Raw genomic sequence first — 22407 nt, forward strand, 5'->3', positions numbered from 1 at the left:
TCGGTGTGTGTTTCGCCGTTATGGTATCCGCCCCCCTCAGGAAAGTGACCCAGTTGAACCAGGCTCTGAACGTGGCTTTCCCTGTGTCCTTCCAGTTGTACAGTACCGTTTTGACCGCTGCTGTCAGTAGCAGGTCAATCAGGTCTCTGTCTTCTTTTGCTGTGATTGAGGGAGCCATGAACCGTATTGCTAGGCTGTGAAAGTCTAGTTGTAGTGCGGCCCCTGTGATGTTGTTTATCAGTGTGCCAATCTTGTTCCAGAACTTCCTGACCTTGGTGCAGTGAAAGATAAGGTGTGCCAGATCCCCCGTTTGTTTGTTGCAGTTCCAGCAGGAATCGCTCTTGCGGATTCCTATGGAGGCTAGGCGGGCGGGGGTCCAGTATGCCTTGTGTATCAGCCAGAATTTGGTCTGGTCTAGGGTTGTCGTTACTTTATTTCTTGACGTGGATCTCCAGATATCAGCCTTCTCTTCTTCGCTCAGCTCCCTTCCCGCTAGTGTTCCCCAGTAGGACATGACTTTATTGTTGAGTTTGGTGGATTTGGGGCTCAGGGCTATGTAGAGGTGTGCTACTTGGTGCCCTAGTCTGTTGAAGTTTTTGGCGTATTGTAGGATTGACGGTGTCTGTCTATTCAAGTCTGCCTTCCCTATTGCTACCTTGATCTTTAGGAAGTTGTACAGTTCTATGCTGTCCATTTCGTGTTTTTCTTTGAACGTGTCAAAAGTGGTGTATGTGCCCTGCTTTTGAAGTTGGCTTACTGTGGATATGCCGTGTCTGTACCATGAGTGCATGTCCAGTGTTTTGTCTCTGTACTTGATTCTGGGGTTGTGCCATATGGACTCCAGATCGGTTTTCTTTATACTTGTACCTAGTAGTCTGTCTATACTTAGGAGGGCTGTCCTGGTGGTTCTTAAGATGGGGTTGTGTTTGATTGCAGGGTGCCGGGTTGCGGTCAGGAGTGCGACGGGTTCCATACCACCCAGTAGTCCTCTTTCTAGCGTGAGCCAGGCCGGGGTATAGTCTTGTTTGGGGGTGAGCCAGTATAGTCCCTGTTTTGCTATGCATGCTGTCTGAAATGTTTTGAAATTTGTTATGTTGAGGCCCCCAAGGTCTTTTGTTAGTCTTAGTTTCTGTAAGCTAATTCTGGGTTTCTTCCCATTCCATAGAAAGGTGTTGAGCAATTTATCCAATTTTTTGTGGAAGTCGTCCGTGTTAACCAGCGGCAGCATGTTGAGCATGTAGTTCACTATTGGTGTAAGCATCATCTTGAATGTCTCCACCCTTCCCCACCATGTGGTGAATTTGGGTGACCATCCTTCTACTCTTTCCTTGATCTTGCGTAGTATGGCTTGTTCGTTCTGGTCTAGTGTGGCCGTCAGGTCCCTCTCAAAAAGGAGGCCTAGGTATTTGATGGGTTTTCTCTGCCATGTCAGCCCTGATGTACCTAGTACCGTCTTTGTGGTGTGGACGTTTAGGGGTTTGCACTCTGATTTTTCCCTATTTAGCTTGTATCCCGAGACCTGTGCATATTGTTCTATGGTGTCCATCAGGGTTTTGATTGATTTCTCAGGATTTTCAGTGATGATTAGCACATCGTCCGCAAAGGCCACCAGTTTGAAAGTTTCCCCCTCCACTGGTATCCCCGCTATGTCTGTGTTGGTTCTTATCATGCTTAGAAGTAGTTCTATCGCTAGGAGGAACAGGGCTGGAGATAGTGGGCACCCTTGTCGCATTCCTCATTCTAGGCGGAGTGGGTCAGATGTCCCTCCGTTGACTACTACTCGTGCTTTGGGTTCGTTGTAAAGGGCCAGGACCATCTTCCTGTAGTTGGGGCCTAGCCCAAATTTTTGCATGCACTGATCTAGGAACGGCCAGGACACTCTACCACATGCCTTCTCTGCATCCAGGGCTATCATCACTGCCATAATTTGCCCCTTTTGGAGGAGTGGTTTATTATGTGGCATAGCAGCCTTTTATATAAAGGAACAAATACCACTGAACAACTTTTACTCCTACTAAACCGTTCAAGGACAGCGCCAGAACACCTTCCGGTAATCGCCGCGCTTTATAAAAGTTATTAACATAACATAACATAAATGCCACATTCTAATTGGCCCTTGCCTAATGTTAAAATGAAGTTGGTTTAAAAAGACTAAGAAATTCCAATAAAAACACAATTATAGTGCAGCTTTAGACACACAATAAAACTGAAAAACACTGAATTTGTTGCTTATGCTGAGGTCAGCAATTCATAATTCGCACAACAGCAATGCAAAGGACAACTTGTACAACAACTGCAATGCTTCTGACCTCATTGTATTTATACCATTAATTAACAATGCCTAAAAGCACGATGTAATTAATTAACAACACATATTGCAACCAATTAATACTGCTACCTTCATAGTTTTATTCTTCACAGTGACAGTGACAGAGTACTTTGATATACAATTGTATTGTAACATTATAGTAAAAGTATTAAGACATTTATAAAGGCAACTGTCACATCAAGGATGAGTTAATGAGCATTGCATTTGGTGTGCAAGTTGGCTCAACTGTGCTTTCTCAGACAAGAGTAAGAAAAGAGAGAGAAAAGATGGGCAATGGCAGTGACCCAACTGTTGTAGAGGATGGGGCTGAGTGAGAAACCTTTAATAATTCTAAATGCAAAGGGGAGATGTAGATAACTTGACTCCTATTGGTCAAGTAGGGCTTAATCCACACATGAATAGGTGAGAAAGTTAATGGGGTTTACAGAGTTAAGGCAGTGGGTTCACACAAGGCTCTGTTAGAAGGATAGTATATGATTTTGAATATTCCATAAGCTAAAGGCCTCATATATACAGAAGTAATAAAGGAAGTAACAACGAGCCTAATCTGTTGTTTATAAACTCTAAGTGGAGTGAGAGTTAATAGGAATATTGAATGGGATGTGATGACAGAAATATCCAAAAGTTGTTCATTCTTTAGCAGGAGTACCTGGGCACTTCCCTGAGAAATTGCATTAATCATGTATATTTTACTCAGCAGTTGAGTCCTAATTATTTAATACAATTATATGCCCATGTTAATGTGTGTCCTCAAAATTACTGTAGACATATACCACTCTCTGCATTCAAATTATATGATTCTGTCTATCTTTTAAACTATGGCTCACAACACTTCTGCACAATCCATCAAATGACCAGAACAAAGGGCACAATATGGCACATCAGGTCACACTGTGCAATTCTGCATACACTTACAACATTGAACAGATTTTTCTGGTTCCTGCACCACACCATTCAAACCTTCCAGTGCAAGCTAGATAAGTCTTGTGACACAAAACTAATTTGTTCCATTGTGCGCAACATTGCAGTGAGGCAACATGTGCCTATTACAAAATAGAAACCGACATAAGACACAAGGGACGATGATAAGAAGACATTAGTGAGATATGTGCTACATTGACAGTATGCTTATGGTGCTCACATCAAAGACATCATGGCTAATTATTCTGAAATTTTTTTGTAATACATGCAACAATTATCTGTATATATAACATTACACAAAATATTACCATGAAAAGTAAGTATTTGGATTGGAATTTGAAATATCCATGACTTCATATGCCGATGACACGCAGCTTATCATCTCCATGGACCCAAAAAACTGTAGGGATGGTGAGAGACTATCCTCCTGCCTGGTAAAAGTTAACCACTTGGCTGCTAAGGGGTTTTCCCCTCCGGTGCTGCAGATTTATGTTTCCCATTATACATGACGAGTTGACCTTGTCATGAGCACAGATTCAGTGTGCCTCATGACGAGTTCACCTTGTCATTAGCATGCAAGTGGTTAAAGAATGGATGACAGCAAGGTGATAAAACGGAGCTACTGCTCCTTGGGAATACAGCAGTACCCAGACCAATCATAGACTGGCCTGGATGCCTAGGTAAACCACCTATCCCCGCAGAAATAATTAAGAACCTAGGATTCTGGCTAGAAACAGATCTCTCTACGGTGACACAGGCCAATAAGGTCACAGCAACATGCTTAGGACTCCTCAGAAGTCTGCACAAAATCTTAGACAGAATTCCCATACAACTAAGGAAAACAGTGGTTTACTCCCTGGTCACTTCGCGAATGGATTATGGGAACTCATTGTTCCTGGAGGCATCTAAATTTGTTACTCAGAAACTGCAGGTGGCCCAGAATGCAGCTGCAAGACTGCTGTGTAACATCCCGGTACGGGAATCAGTAAAAAAGCATCTACTTAAACGTCACTGGCTCCCGGTAGAAGCCAGAATAAAATTTAAGGCACTGGTGATCACACACAGAGCATGGCATAATAGAGGCCCAAAGAAAATCAGGAGCCTAGTCTCCCCCTAGTTGTTCATTCTTTAGCAGGAGTACCTGGGCACTTCCCTGAGAAATTGCATTAATCATGTATATTTTACTCAGCAGTTGAGTCCTAATTATTTAATACAATTATATGCCCATGTTAATGTGTGTCCTCAAAATTACTGTAGACATATACCACTCTCTGCATTCAAATTATATGATTCTGTCTATCTTTTAAACTATGGCTCACAACACTTCTGCACAATCCATCAAATGACCAGAACAAAGGGCACAATATGGCACATCAGGTCACACTGTGCAATTCTGCATACACTTACAACATTGAACAGATTTTTCTGGTTCCTGCACCACACCATTCAAACCTTCCAGTGCAAGCTAGATAAGTCTTGTGACACAAAACTAATTTGTTCCATTGTGCGCAACATTGCAGTGAGGCAACATGTGCCTATTACAAAATAGAAACCGACATAAGACACAAGGGACGATGATAAGAAGACAAAAGTGAGATATGTGCTACATTGACAGTATGCTTATGGTGCTCACATCAAAGACATCATGGCTAATTATTCTGAAAGGATTTTTGTAATACATGCAACAATTATCTGTATATATAACATTACACAAAATATTACCATGAAAAGTAAGTATTTGGATTGGAATTTGAAATATCCATGACTTCATATGCCGATGACACGCAGCTTATCATCTCCATGGACCCAAAAAACTGTAGGGATGGTGAGAGACTATCCTCCTGCCTGGTAAAAGTTAACCACTTGGCTGCTAAGGGGTTTTCCCCTCCGGTGCTGCAGATTTATGTTTCCCATTATACATGACGAGTTGACCTTGTCATGAGCACAGATTCAGTGTGCCTCATGACGAGTTCACCTTGTCATTAGCATGCAAGTGGTTAAAGAATGGATGACAGCAAGGTGATAAAACGGAGCTACTGCTCCTTGGGAATACAGCAGTACCCAGACCAATCATAGACTGGCCTGGATGCCTAGGTAAACCACCTATCCCCGCAGAAATAATTTAGAACCTAGGATTCTGGCTAGAAACAGATCTCTCTACGGTGACACAGGCCAATAAGGTCACAGCAACATGCTTAGGACTCCTCAGAAGTCTGCACAAAATCTTAGACAGAATTCCCATACAACTAAGGAAAACAGTGGTTTACTCCCTGGTCACTTCGCGAATGGATTATGGGAACTCATTGTTCCTGGAGGCATCTAAATTTGTTACTCATAAACTGCAGGTGGCCCAGAATGCAGCTGCAAGACTGCTGTGTAACATCCCGGTACGGGAATCAGTAAAAAAGCATCTACTTAAACGTCACTGGCTCCCGGTAGAAGCCAGAATAAAATTTAAGGCACTGGTGATCACACACAGAGCATGGCATAATAGAGGCCCAAAGAAAATCAGGAGCCTAGTCTCCCCCTAATCCCAAAGAGGCAGTTGCTATCTAGCAGGGAAGAACTCCTAAAACAGACAAAGATTAGGAGGGAGAAATGCGGAAAAATATCTTTTTCCCACATAGCTCCAAAACTGTGGAACTCTTTTCCATTGGAATACAGACGGATAGAGAGAGAACTACAGTTCTGGACTGTCCGAACTACAGTTCTGGACTGTCCGCACTTGGCACCTGACCCCTCAGCGCTGGGAAGCCCTCGGGCAGCCATGTGCTATACAAGTCCCTTATTACTATCCTACCACCCATCCTAACTTCAAAACCACACTCCCAGGCAGCTTTCTCTTAGTGTCCACTGTAACCACAATTATTTTGTCACTTACTTCTCCCATTTTACCATCCACCCTAGCCACAACACCTCCATGCCCTCTAAACCATGAACTAAATATATATATAAATATATATATATAAATATATATATATATATATATATATATATATATATATTCACTGAAAAAACCATAGGTTATAGACCATATATAGTTAGGAATTAGCATTTACAAAACCTTGAAAATTCACTGAAAAAACCATAGGTTATAGACCATATATAGTTAGGAATTAGCATTTACAAAACCTTGAAAATTCACTGAAAAAACCATAGGTTATAGACCATATATAGTTAGGAATTAGCATTTAAAAAACCTTATTTTACTCACACAAAACCATTGAAATTCCATATATAGTTAGTTGCACTAACTATATATCGCGCACCCGCAATCCACTGCTGATGATGTCACATATTACATCATTCATGACATGGTCAGTGACATCACTGATGACATCACTGATGACATCTCAAATGACATCACTGATGACATCACTGATGACATCATCCAGTGACTGTGTGTTTCTGTAAAGTTTAAATATGTTTTACATATTGAAGAATGAGTAGATGTAGAAGTGTCTGGATGAAGGATTTAGTAGGTGCGTGACTGACTGTATGAGTGAGTGATTAAATGTGTCTCACTGAGTGCATGGGTTAGTGACTAAACTGTCTTAATTTGTGCATCATTATGTCTGTTGTTCTGTAAACTGCTGCATGTGTTGATCAGTAGCTATATGAGTAACTATATGGGTTATTGATTGATTGCCCAAATATTTGTATGGGAGACTGAGTGTGTGTGTGGCTGGCTGGGAGGTGTGTGACTCTGTGCAGATCAATGTGTACTTGTATCAATGATTGTATAAGAGAGTAATTATGTGTTAGTATATGTTTCAAAATGTAAGGTGCTCTATGTTTAACTGTATAGATTAGAAAATGGAAGTGTGATTGATTCTTTACAGGACTGACTAGGTGTGTGAGTAACTCCATGGATGAGTGACAGAGTGTGAGAGTCTGTATAGGTGTATGAGTGCATATGATAGTGTTGTAAAGATGAGTGATTGTATGTATGAATGATTGTATGGGTAAATGAGTGAATGTGTGTGTAAACATAGGAATCACTGAGTGCGTATGTAGTAACTAGTATTGGTGTGTCAATGGTTTCAAAAATTATACTCTGTATTTAACACTGGGTGTAACAGAGGTTATATTAAAGTGTGAAGAGATGCATTGTATTGTCACATGAATGATATCATCAGTGATGTGGTCATTGATGTCAAATGAGATGTCATCAGTGATGTCATCAGTGATGTCATTTGAGATGTCATCAGTGATGTCATCAGTGATGTCACTGACCATGTCATGAATGATGTAATATGTGACATCATCAGCAGTGGATTGCGGGTGCGCGATATATAGTTAGTGCAACTAACTATATATGGAATTTCAATGGTTTTGTGTGAGTAAAATAAGGTTTTTTAAATGCTAATTCCTAACTATATATGGTCTATAACCTATGGTTTTTTCAGTGAATTTTCAAGGTTTTGTAAATGCTAATTCCTAACTATATATGGTCTATAACCTATGGTTTTTTCAGTGAATTTTCAAGGTTTTGTAAATGCTAATTCCTAACTATATATGGTCTATAACCTATGGTTTTTTCAGTGAATTTCAATGGTTTTTTAATAGCAAATATCATAAGCTGTCGAATGTCAAGTACGTGGTAAGAATTTTTTTTTTCGTGTTTATGCACACTGATCTGCTTTGATTGCTGCCCCCCACCCCTCATTTCTATTAGGAGTACTCTCTCTTTGCAGATAGTGAAGGGTAGTTAACGCAGCCCTTTCCCCCTTTGTAATCCGTCGTGCCTGCTTCTCTCTCCATTTGATTGATTGTTCTCTTTGGTTCATTCTCTATTTACAAACAAGCACAGAGTCGCAATACTCTGTTTAGTCTTTGCAGATAGCGAAAAATCGTGTAAAAAAACAAAAGGAATCGAGCAAAATCAGTAGGCCACTAATGGGATCTCTTTTGACCTCGCTAAAATAGAAACATTAGGAACAACCTGTTGAAAATAGCAATGCGTATGTATATAAGCGGCGTTCATTTGTGTTCACAGTACCCCTTGTTGATTGTTTCAATCGAGCATTGAATTGTTCGAAGTTAATTCTCTTAACGATCTTCTCTACCTGCAAACGAGGAAGAATAGGAATATTCTATCTCCCTTTGCAGATAGTGAAGGGTAGGTAACGCAAGCCTTTAACACGTCGTACCTATTTCATTCCTCATTGATTGATTGATTGTCCGAACATTGACTGTTTGGGAATTAGTTCTTTTTGGAGGTATTCCCTGTTTGCAAATAAACGTAGGAAAATCTTTGCAAGTAGTGAAAGGGTACGTAATGCGGACCGTTCTCCCCCGTTGTAATCTGTCATGCCTATCTACTCCCCACTGATTGATGCACCTTTTTCACCCGGACCATTTACTAGAGATACGTCATCTGGCCCGACCAGAGAGCACCCCTAGTGAAAAGGACATATGCAATAATAACGAAGTGATCACTGTATCCTGTTAACAGAAACTTTACCATGAAACAACCTGGAAAGAAAAAAATAGGAAAACGAAAATCAGTAGGCCACTGATGAACATGAACTTTTATTAAACAACGAACAAAGAAACGATAACATAACGTAATGATAAAACCTATTAATGTCCTAGAAACAAGAAAACGTTAAAATATGCCAGTGGTGAGAGACCAGAAAAACAGTAAGAGAAACCAAATCACCCCTCGCTGTCCCACCGCCTGCCACGCCAAAAAAATCGATAGACTAGGGAAAATGCAAGTCAGTAGAACATCCACCCCCACTCTGGAAACTTCCAAGGTGGGGCAGGGTTCCGGCTACGCCCAGCCGGGAGCAGCCCATATAAGGCAGGTCCTGCTGCCACGCCTCGGCCAGGAGATCCTAACGTAGGGTGTAGCCGAAGGAGAGGCCGAGGCCAGCGGGACCCGGCCAGGGGATTGCCTTTACAACGCTGAACAGTTGCAGGGGGGGGGAATGTCTCCTCGACCCTCCCCTCTCTCTCCCAGTCCGGCCGCGGTGGCCCTTGAGAGTTGCAGGTAGTCCCGCCACATGCTCTTCCGGTCCGACCACCAACGGTCGGGGGGCCGAGGCCGACGGGATCCGGCTGCAGTCGATAAACCAAGAAACCCGTTCATGGGGCCAGAGCCAGGGGCGTCCGGCCGACATCCACCGGAAGCCCGGCCCGAAGACGGACGGGACACTTCTTTCTTTTATAATGGCTGCGACAACACTGGGGGGGGATGTCTTGCACATGCCTCCGACCCCCCCCTCGTCCTCATCGCCTGGTCCGGCCATAACAAATCTCAAGCGAGACGCCGTGGGGTGCACTGGGAGGGAGAGACGGTGCGAACAGGCCTCTCCCGCCTCCCCAGGTGGAGACTTCCCAGCTGCACCCTCAGCGCTCCAGGCGGTGGCATCCTAACAACTACAGTGCTGCACAGTTTCGGAACGACCTAGATAACGGTTCTTCCACTGTGGCCATGCTGCAACGTCTCGCCCGGCAGGGTGGAGCCCGTCCGCTCATGTGACCCCGCGATCGCCGGTAGCTGCCGAACTCTCAAAATGGCGGTCGACCTGGCAAGAGCGGGCCCAACATAAAGAAATGGCCCGGTCACTGGTTGACTCCACCACCGTAGTCCTCCACGACCTTGAAGATTCTAGAGGAGCCGCGGGAGTCTCCGACCCCCGATGGGGAATGACTGCCATGATCGCCCGTGGAGTGACGAAACTGTATCCGCGGGACGTCGGCGCTCCCATGCTGGCGCCAGCCTCACTTTGAATTACTACAATCCTGCAGACCTCACTTCCGGTGAAAGCACAGTGTGACCCGGTAGGAAAAATTATTGCACCCCCTCCCCTTTTTGACTGATAGTTCAAACCACCGATCCTTTCCTTTGCCCTTTTAACGGAACTTTGGACTGCCTCCCCCTCTTTTACATTTTCTAGAGAAAACAAAACATTAACCACTACATTAGCATAGCAGTTGACACCAGAACTGTTTTCAAATTGAAAACCAACAACATCTTCAACAGAATCCTTTTTGTTTCTGCTGTGACCCTGCTACAGCACAGGCATTGTCCCCAGCAGTAATTCTGCAATGCCGGTAAGAATAGCTGTGGTGCCTACTGGACTCACTCACCCCCGCGGCGCCCCACGCCGTTTTTTGCTGGGCGGCAACTTACTAGACATCACTTTCGTGCCATCTAGATTTCAGCGCGTTCTGCTGCCTTGGAACTATTCGCACAACAGACCGCTACTGACAAGAATATTTCATTATTGGTGCTGTCAATTTCAATAAATCTATTGGATAATTAAAAAGAAATTGCCACGGTCTCTTCGTTGTTTAAATGTTTTTACTGTTTTTGTTTTGTTGTATATATTTATATGTTATTAAAGTTTTATATTCCTACTACTTTGTTGGAGTGCTATATATTTTTAATGTGACACATAATTGTAAAAACTTTGATGTACAAAGAGTCATTCCTGGAATCTTCCGCTTCAGGCTCGGTCCCCTCCCCAATCACAATACAGGATGGTTTTCAGATAGTAGGAACACGTGTGGTGTGACGGATCTCATCGAGTGTGGGCCTTGATCTACTATAACTCCTTTGAAGAGGGGTGATTCTTTACAGCTGGGGCCATAAACTACATCTGCAGGGCTAGCTGATAGCCTGGACAATCGGACACAGAGAAAGAGGAGTGTCAGAGGGTGCGGTAGTGAATAGGGCGAAAGGGAGGTGTCGGGCGGGCACAGAGTGTGATTCTCAGGGAAGAGCAGCGCAGATGGGGGGAGGTTTATTGCCCATGCATAAGACAGAGAGCGGTGGTGACCAGTGCCTGGGGGAGATGCTTACGAGGGTGAGGAGCCATGCTACGAATCGACAGCGTGCAGAGAGTGGGTCTGGTCAAGACATCTAAAATGGCTGCCGTGCACGACAAAAGTGTGGCATTTCAAAAAAGGCAAGATGGCGCAGACAATGTTTTTCAACACTTCCTCATTTCCTTCGAATCGAACGTTAACAGACGTTGGGGCATATTACCAAAGTTAAGCGATATTTATCGCTAACGATGCTTACCAACCAATTTTTTACCACTAAGCATCGTCAGAAATTATCGAAGATAAACCTTACTATTATCAAGGTTTATCGCAAATGCGATAATAAACGGCCGCAATGCATGAATATCGCAAAAAACTCAGCGATATTCATGCATTACCGAGCTAATACTCTTAGCCATGTTATCCACCTCCCATTGGATAACATGGCTAAGAACTGCTCAGGGCAGGTGTTACTTTTTGGAGATATTCGCGCTTAGCGCGAATATCTCCAAAAGTTGGTAATAGGAGATAGATATCTTGCATGTTGTAATGCAAGTTATTGTGGTATATGGAACTCATACCATAATCTCTCAGGAAAGCAGAAACTGATCCTTTTGGGACCGCCTAAAAAGGCCTAGGGGGTGAGGAGTACTCTACTTTGCCCCCTTTTCACGTTCCGAACTATTTTATTTTACTCTCTTCTGTAATTACACAAAATACCAGCGATAAGATGCATCGGAGACACACAGTGAGAGAAAGGAGGCCGGAGATGAAGAAGACATGTCAAATACACATTGGAGATAATATAGTGGCAGAAGGGAAGTAAATATGAGTAAACTTACCATGTAACATAAAAATGTTGCACTCTATACTATAAGTCTCATTTTATACTACAATCACTTCGCTACAACCTCATAAATTAAAAATAAAAATGAATAATGTCTCAAACAATTTTTGATTTCTAAATATAAATTTATTCTTCAGAATTTTCTAAATTTGAAAGAACTAGTAACATGTCCTCATCAGCAATGTCCTCATTAAAAGTCTCCAATGATGATTCTTGTAACTCTATGGTCTCCAAACACTCGATAAATTCGCCATCAAGAGATTGATCAAAAAAATCATTCAAGTCATCTCCTCCTTGTGACAATATTTCATTATTGGTGCTGTCAATTTCAATCAATGTAGTGGAATCATTCAAGTCATCTCCTCGTGACAATATTTCATTATTGGTGCTCTCAATTTCAATCAATGTAGTGGAATCATTCAAGTCATCTCCTCCTTGTGACAATATTTCATTATTGGTGCTGTCCATTTCAATCAATCTAATGGAATCATACAAGCCATCTCCTCCTTGTGACAATATTTCATTATTGGTGCTCTCAATTTCAATCAATGTAGTGGAATCATTCAAGTCATCTCCTTGTGACAATATTTCATTCTTGGTGCTGTCCATTTCAATCAATCTAATGGAATCATACAAGTCATGTCCTCCTTGTGACAATATTTCATTATTGGTGCTCTCAATTTCAATCAATGTGTTGGACAATTCAAAAGAAATTGCCACGGTCTCTTCATTGTGAGCCATTTTATTTTGCAATTGCTTGCTGTAAATTGCAGAAAAAAATAATCACTTTCATTTATCGTCTTTAGTAATACATAATATAAAACTAACTTTATCAAGTATTTAGTATAACAGAAGGACTGCAAATAAATAACAGAAAACATTTTTCAAATTATCTTCAAGTGTACAACATAGTTCCCCATACAAATTAACAACTCACCATTTTAAAAGTAGCAGAAGTGTTAGTACTGTGTAAATCAAACACCAGAAATTCACCACCAAAAATTCCTCACAAATGTACCTCAGACAGTAGTATCACAAAATGGCTGTGGTTTCCTCTCATTTGACATATATACATAACCAATTAACTTTCATCACACACAAATACAAAACCAAAGTAACATTTTAATTGGTTCTAAATTTCAACACTTTCAAATGTGTTTTCCCCATGCAATTTTCCATAGGACATTTACATACGTCTACAGCCTGAATGGCTGAACGGAATTACACCAAACTTGGCAAAATGGTACATCAAACCTAAGAGGTCAGGAAGGATCTACTATGCCCCCTTATGGTCATTTCCCCCTTCGCTTTGGCCTCCTCTTGTCTCTCAATCCTACCGAGGGACAAGATGGCGGCCGCTACGGACTGTTTGGAATGTTGACAGACGCCGGAGAACCAATCAGCTTCGCAAAGCTCCGTAACGCGAAAAGTACGCGAAGCGGAGCGCTGTTACAGATATATATCTTTTTTTCAACGTTAATTTCTCAAAATCCACTGGAGCACATATATTGAGACCTAGCAAAGGCACATCGGGCTACCAGTCCCTAATATTTTGCCAAGTTTCGTGCAAATCCATTCAGCCGTTCGATTATTATTATTTTGTTTTTTTTTTGCCCCGCGGGGCCCTTTTAAAACCTCCACATCAAACCTAGGGGGTCAGCGAGGATCTACTATGCCCCCTTATAGTTATTTCCCCCTTTGTTTTGACCTCCTCTTGTCTCTCGATCCTACCGAGAGACAAGATGGCGGCCGCTACGGACTGTTTGGAATGTTGACAGACGCCGGAGAACCAATCAGCTTCGCTTCACAAAGCTCCGTTGCGCGAAAAGTCCGCGAACCAGAGCGCTAACCGGTCCGCTGTTACAGATATATATCTTTTTTTAAACGTTAATTTCTCAAAATCCACTGGAGCACATATATTGAGACCTACAAAAGGCACATCGGGCTACCAGTCCCTACAATTTTGCCAAGTTTCGTGCAAATCCATTCAGCCGTTCGGGCTAAAAGTGAGGCCAACCGCCCTATGGAAAACTCAATGTTAAAAACACGTTTTGGGACCCCCCTTTTTTCTCGGCCCCCACTGGACGAACCCCCCCCAAATTTTCAAGGGCTGCTCAGAAACAAAATGTGCCATTTTCCTGAAAATTTCAGCCAATTCCGTCCACAAACGCCAAAGTTATTAGACATAGAATTTTCAAAAAACCCATAGAGAAAAAATCCTAACTATATATACCTACTGGCGACCGCCAGTAGGTAATATATATATATATATATATTCACTGAAAAAACCATAGGTTATAGACCATATATAGGTAGGAATTAGCATTTATGAAACCTTATTTTACTCACACAAAACCATTGAAATTCGCATATATAGTTAGTTGCACTAACTATATATCGCGCACCCGCAATCCACTGCTGATCATGTCACATATTACATCATTCATGACATGGTCAGTGACATCACTGATGACATCACTGATGACATCTCAAATGACATCACTGATGACATCACTGATGACATCACTGATGACATCTCAAATGACATCACTGATGACATCACTGATGACATCTCAAATGACATCACTGATGACATCACTGATGACATCACTGATGACATCTCAAATGACATCACTGATGACATCACTGATGACATCTCAAATGACATCACTGATGACATCACTGATGACATCTCATTTGACATTACTGATCACATCACTGATGACATCATTCATGTGATAATACGATGAACCTCTTCAGACTCTAATATAACCTTAGATACACTCAGTGTAAACAGACACTCACAGACTGTCACTCATCCATGGAGTTACTCACACACCTAGTCAGTCATGCAAAGAATCAATCACACCTCCATTACCTCAACTATACAGTTATACACACCTTACTTATTCAAACATATACTAACACATATTTACTCTCTTATACAATCCCTGATACAAGTTCACAATGATCCATACAGCCACTCAAAACAAAGGAAGTGGGGTAGTGCACAGCGAACTTGATGTAGTTAGGATTGAAGGTCCAAGCAGGGTTTGGGGTGCACCCGTGGGGTTGTGTTCCCGTCTAGAACACAGGCAAATAGGACAACAGTAGTGTATGCATATTTAAATGCAGATACATCCCCTCACGAGGCACTCAAGAAAAAGTTCATAAAAGTTGTATTCACTTTTAGTGCTTTTATTAGTTTAGTGGTGTATCATCAGAGATATCACGATATTCAGTTCATATCAACAGAAGGTTTGGCGAGGAATAGACGACATGAGTGACTCCGATGCATTTCGGGCGGAGCCCTTTGTCAAGGAGCGCTGGAAAAAGAAAAGCATGTATGGGTGAGGGAATATGTCGATGTGAGTGTGTGCTCAAATAAATAAATAAATACGTGCCGTTTAAACTCGTTAAGTGTAAATCAATGCGTGCTGCAAGTACAAACATGGGGCGTGTGTGAGGCTCTGGTGGAAACCGGGCTAAATCAAAATAGCGGAGCTAACAGGAAAGTGCTCGTTATATTAGAAGGTCGTGCGGTGACACCTTAAACAAAATCAACATGCAGTTCATTGGGAGCTTATGACTTACTGCTATTCCGTTGTAACGCGGCGCGTTACTTCCAAAGTCCAGGGTCTGTTTGAAGACGCTGGCGGGGCAGTGATTGTGAGCCGGTAAAATGAAAACGAGTGAAAATAGTGGTAGGACTAGGTCAAGGGGTACAGTGGTATAACGGTGGCCATCTTGGAATGGTGCAAGGTGAACGTGGGGAGAATCAAATTATGAGAAAAGGAAACGAGTGCTTGGGTGTGAGAATTGATAAGATAACATGAGGATAGACAATAGAAGAAGCAATGCTCAGACAATTACAGGTAGCAACTATATTCAATTCGGTCATTTAATCCGTGGGGTTTCTGCGTCTGAAGGCGGAATATCCATTCCAATTCTCTTTGTAATAGAAGTTTATTATTGTCAATGCCTTCTCTTTTAGTTACTATCTCCAGGATGATGAACTGCAACTGGGCAATAGTGTGACGAGATTCATGGAAGTGTGTTGCGACGTTTGATTTCTCATTTTTGAGTCTGATGTTTGACTTATGTTCGTTCAGTCGGGTTTTAATTTTTCTTTCAGTTTTCCCGACGTATAGTTTGCCACAGGGGCATTTCAATGCGTAAGTCAGATTGGTAGAGTCACATGTGGCGTTGACATGGAGGTTGATAGCGTGGCCCTTCATAGGATGGCAGATGGTCTTGCCTTTGATTACTGAATTGCAGTGACTGCAATTTAAACAAGGTTGAGTGCCTTTATGTTGTGTCGCACTGATGGTAGGTCTTGTCAAAATTTCCTGAATGTTCTTACTCCTAGTGTAAGCGAACAAAGGAGGGTTAGAAAACAAGTCCCGGAAGTCGGGTTCCATCTGGAGGACTTCACTGATGACATCTCAAATGACATCACTGATGACATCTCAAATGACATCACTGATGACATCACTGATGACATCTCAAATGACATCACTGATGACATCACTGATGACATCACTGATGACATCTCAAATGACATCACTGATGACATCACTGATGACATCTCAAATGACATCACTGATGACATCACTGATGACATCTCATTTGACATTACTGATCACATCACTGATGACATCATTCATGTGATAATACGATGAACCTCTTCAGACTCTAATATAACCTTAGATACACTCAGTGTAAACAGACACTCACAGACTGTCACTCATCCATGGAGTTACTCACACACCTAGTCAGTCATGCAAAGAATCAATCACACCTCCATTTCCTCAACTATACAGTTATACACACCTTACTTATTCAAACATATACTAACACATATTTACTCTCTTATACAATCCCTGATACAAGTTCACAATGATCCATACAGCCACTCACACATTCACTGGCTCTTATGCACAGTTATTTATATATGTCAACTCTCACATGTACTGTGTTTTACATATGTACTTACTTTGACATGTAGCACTGAGATAACCATTCACTCACCAATACACTCATGCACACAGTCAACCGCTGTTTCCACATGCACTTTTGAACCCATACATCTAGTGAATCAACTGCTCACACATCTATGCACAGAGTCATACACCTCCCAGCCACCCACACACACACTCAGTCTCCCATACAAATACTTGGGCAACCAATCAATAACCCATATAGTTACTCATATAGCTACTGATCAACACATGCAGCAGTTTACAGAACAACAGACATAATGATGCACAAATTAGACAGTTTAGTCACTAACCCATGCACTCAGTAAGACACATTTAATCACTCACTCATACAGTCAGTCATGCACCTACTAAATCCTTCATCCAGACACTTATACATCCACTCATTCTTCAATATGTAAGACATATTTTAACTTTACAGAAACATACAGTCACTGGATGTTGTCATCAGTGATGTCATCAGTGATGTCATTTGAGATGTCATCAGTGATGTCATCAGTGATGTCACTGACCATGTCATGAATGATGTAATATGTGACATGATCAGCAGTGGATTGCGGGTGCGCGATATATAGTTAGTGCAACTAACTATATATGCGAATTTCAATGGTTTTGTGTGAGTAAAATAAGGTTTCATAAATGCTAATTCCTAACTATATATGGTCTATAACCTATGGTTTTTTCAGTGAATTTCAATGGTTTTTTAATAGCAAATATCAAAAGCTGTAAAATGTATTCTTCTTTTAAAGGAAAAATATATTTTATATGTATTTAATATAATTTTTTTATGCATATAAATGTTTTGAGGGAACAAATTTATCAACTATCATGCTGAAGAAGAGTGTGGGGAAAAAAAAACAAAGAGGAGGACTAAGAAGAAAGAACAATCAGTTCAAAAATACAATTGCTTTAAAGCATGAAGTGCTTTTCCACACATTTACATTTAAATAACCCATATTAGAACATACAAAATATCTACAGAGGAGACGGTGTACATTGAATTTTAGACTCTTCATTGGTACCTACATGTTGGTACTTACATCACCCACACAACACAACAACCGGGACGCTGTCACAGATATATATATTTTTTTGAACGTTAATTTCTCAAAATCCACTGGAGCACATATCTTGAGACCTAGCAAAGGCACATCGGGCAAACAGTCTCTACAATTTTGCCAAGTTTCTCATAGAAATCCATTCAGCCGTTCGAGCTAAAAGTGAGTCCAACCGCCCTATGGAAAACTCAATGTTAAAAACACGTTTTGGGACCCCCTTTATTCTCGGCCCCCGCTTGATGAAACCCCCCCAAACTTTAAGGGGACGCTCAGAAACAAAATGTGCCATTTTCCTGAAAATTTCAGCCAATTCCATCCATCAACGCCAAAGTTATTCAACATAGAATTTTCAGAAATCCCTATTCAAAAAAATCCTAACTATATATACCTACTGGCGACCGCCAGTAGGTAATATATATATATATATATATATATATATATAACATTTCTATGGCAAAATGAAACCCCTCATTTTGTTCCTTTTCAAATTAAATGTATTAACTGTTACCACTTTATTCCAATCAAGATGACTTCAGGTGTGCCATACTTTTGTCATAAGTAAGACTGTTAGCGTTCTAGTTGTTCTTTAGAACACTCTGGGACATTCTGTCATTGGGCTATAGTTTGGCTACATCTGGCTGATATTTGGGCTACATTTGGTTATTTTTGTCTCTGGTGGCCATCTTTGGGCTACATTGGGCTACATTGGGCTACATTTGGGCTCTAACATATATATAGCCCAATGTAGCCCAATATATATTTTTCAAAGTAAATTTTCGTAAAAACCACTGGAGCATATATCTTGAGACATAGCAAAGGCACATCGGGCTACCAGTCCCTACAATTTTGCCAAGTTTTGTGGAAATCCATTCAGCCGTTCGAGCTAAAAGTGAATCCAACCGCCCTATGGAAAACTCAATGTTAAAAACACGTTTTGGGACCCCCCTTTTTTCTCAGCCCCCGCTTGACGAAACCCCCCCAAATTTTCAGGGGCTGCTCAGAAACAAAATGTTCCATTGTCCTGAAAATGTCAGCCAATTCCGTCCTCGAACGCCAAAGTTATTTGACATAGAATTTTCAAAAATCCCATAGAGAAAAAATCCTAACTATATATACCTACTGGCGACCGCCAGTAGGTAATATATATATATATATATATATATACATGTACTATTGTTATTCTGAGGATGCCCCCTTGCCCCTGGTGGATGGGACTTCCAGGCAGAATGCTTCTGGGGCAGGATGGGGTTATTTTCTGAACAGCAGCTATCCCAATGTGGTCCTGTCCTGAAAGCACTACTGAAATAGTCTCCATCTTCATGTCAGGGGACCTCAGCCATATTACCTTAAACACTAGAATTACTATTCCCATGCCCCCTAGACCTTCTGTGATCACCTCTGCAGTTTCACACAAACACTCTGGCATGCTACTGCATCACCTGAAATCAGTAACAATGTCTCCTTTCTATTATCACTATTTGCTAATTCTGTATCACTGTAGGTGTGCAATGCAGCTATGCAGCGAATAGTTGTGTGCGAGGGGCTATGAACCATTAAATTACATTTGATACAGGGTGCTGTGTTGCCAGCCAACAGTTTTCTATGTTTCCACTTTCTCATCATAACAATAATGTAGCTGGAATCTTACACACACACTCACACTCTAAATGTCATGATAACCAGCACTTAACCTCCTGAGTTGAGGGGGCAAGATTGAGCTGAGCTGCAAGATGGCCGCTTGGTAGAGAGGCCCTGCCGGCCGAGCACACAATCCGACAATTATCCAGCAATCTACCAACAAACTCTGAGGTCCGAGTGGGGAATCGAGTGTGCCCACTTCAAGGGAACACACTGATACATGCGGCACGAAAATGCACTGCATATTGCCGCAGATGCGGACCTCGTGTTGCCACGGCCTACCTCTGGCCTGGAGTGACGTACTGAATCATAGACCTGCGCGACGCCTGGGGCCCGACTCTCAAGGGCGGCAGAGGAAGGCGTTGCAGTGGTGGCTGCTGGGATCTTCATCCGTGCTGCAGCGGCTGACCATAGCTGCAAACTGGGAGCCCTGGGAGGCAATGGCGAAGCAGTGTCCATTGGAGCAGAGGTGCCATGATACCGTTTGCTGTGGCCCAGCAGCCTCCCTGGCCTGGACAATGAGTCCCGGTGAGTGTGACTGGGACGGCGCGAGAGAAAAGTGAGTGGCGCCGCAGCCACAGACCTTCCTGCCGCGAGCTGCTGCTGGGCTGTGGGTTGACCGTAGCCCCCTGTGCTGACACCCAGTGAAGCCGGAAGGGAGCACGAGAAGTTGCAGAGGCCGAAAGAATCCCTTGGACAGGCTACTCGGTAGGTGGTGAGACAGAAGCGGTGTCTGCCCTCGCACCTGGGTGGTGTGAGGAGCCTGCCACAACAACAGCAGCAGAGGCTGGACCTGGACCCAGCTGTGACCCCATCGGCCCTAGTGCGCCCATAGTGCAAGGAGTCCCGGATGTGCGTTTTAAATCAGGCTTAGGATCCTTACTGCTCCCCAAGATCAGCGGCACACACTACGACGCCAACTGGTATCGCACTGGGCCACAAATCAATCCGGCAGACAAGCAGTACTGAGTCAACCCTATAGAACCAGATTTTTGGAGACCCCTCCCCACTGAAGAGTCAAAGCCAGCGGTGCAGGTGACACCTAGAATCTACGGGTTCACCTTCCTTACTTATTACCAAAGAAACCAGGACAACTTCGCTGTGGAGGAAAGTAAGTTACTTTATTAGCTAGAGTTAAGAACAGGGTCTCAGAATGCCACAAAGACAATTCTACGGAGACTGCTGCTTCACTCCGGAGCACACACACAAGAATAGGTGCAAAGGATTGAGACTAAAAGGTAATGATGACTGTAATGCATTGTTTGTGACCTGCATGTTAAGAGTTGCAAAAGATAACCACTGGTCTGTGTAGTGTCCTGCGTGGTTCATAGAGACACGGACACACGATGTGATTTGGGAGCTTCTTTATTGGCGGTCCTCCCTCGTCCTATTACATCGGCTAACTGCCGTTCTTGGTCCCTGGCTCCTCCCTTTCCGCCCACCTTTGGCATTCCTTGGGCCGGTCCTAGTGCCCATAGATGTGTCCATCATTGCATTTCCCCCCTCTGTAAACAAAATAGAAAAACACAGCAATCTATCTACACCCTTTGCTTTCACGTCGCTGACGATTGCCACTTAAAGTTCTTCGATGAGGCGAGACGGTTTTTTCGTGGTCCGTCTGGGGCGCGACTGAGGATCAGGGATGTCTTGCTCATATTCATCAGCAATCTCCATCAGTACTTGACTGCGGTTGGGTGGTGTCTCTGGTTCTTTTTTCTCGGCTCGCGGTTCAGTCAGTAGTTCTTTGACATTAGGGCTGCACTTCTTAAAGTGCGTCACATTCCTGGTTACTCGTCTTCCGTCGGTCTCCGCGGTAATCATAGTTCCTTTCTGTTGCACCACTTTCAGCGGAGTCTTGTGATATTTGCAGTCAGTCTTTCTGTGCTGCTTTTGCCGCGCCAGCACCCAGTCTCCTTCTCGAATTTCAGCGTGAGAGGCATGTCGACGTTCATCCGCATAGTCCTTCATTTTTTCTTTCTTCAGCTTGTCTGTGGCCGCGATCTCCTCATGGTCAGAATCTGGATACTGTTCACTCGCTGGGATGCTCATCATTGGTAATCTAGTGTGCACTGATCGGCCTAGCATGAGCGTGGCAGGACATTTGCCCGTGGTGGAGTGGGGCATGTTTCGGTAGGCTCGTAGTACCTCGTTGAGTGCTGTCTGGATATTCTTTCGAGTGAGCGCCGCCTGCTGAATGGCTTTCTTGACCGTGGCCATGAAGCGTTTGATCATTCTGTTCACCTGAGGCCATAGTGGTGTGATCTTCCGGTGTTTGAAGTTTAGGTGTTGAGCAAATTCGGCGAAGTCGTGGCTGTTGAATGGGGGCCCATTGTCAGGTTTTACCACGTGAGGAATGCCCCACACCGCAAATACTTCCTCTAGAATTGGTATGGCGCTGGAGGCTTTTGTGGATGTGCACAACTGTGCAATGGGGAATCTGAAATATTCGTCCATGATGACCAGGACATATTGGCCCGACTTGAATGGCCCGAAGAAATCAATGGCAACGTGTTGCCAGACACCCTCCGGCAGTGGAGACATTTGCAGCGGTGCAGGGGGATCTGGACGGCTCACTAGCTGACATTTTGGGCAGTCTTTCAGTGTTGTTTCCACCACTAGATCCAGTTTTGGAAACCAGACTCGCGGAGTGCTCTTTTCATGGCTACTATGCCCCGGTGTCCTTCATGTGCTAGATTTATTACCCCTTGCCTTAGTTGTCGTGGGATGACAATTCTAGTGTCTCTTAGGATGAGCCCATTTGTCGCTATTGACAGTTCTTCGTGGACGTGTTTGAACGCTGCCATCTCTTGGTCGTTTTGTCCATTTGTTTGTGAA

This window comes from Lissotriton helveticus, chromosome 2_1, assembly GCF_964261635.1.
Source record: "Lissotriton helveticus chromosome 2_1, aLisHel1.1, whole genome shotgun sequence".
NCBI lineage: Eukaryota > Metazoa > Chordata > Amphibia > Caudata > Salamandridae > Lissotriton > Lissotriton helveticus.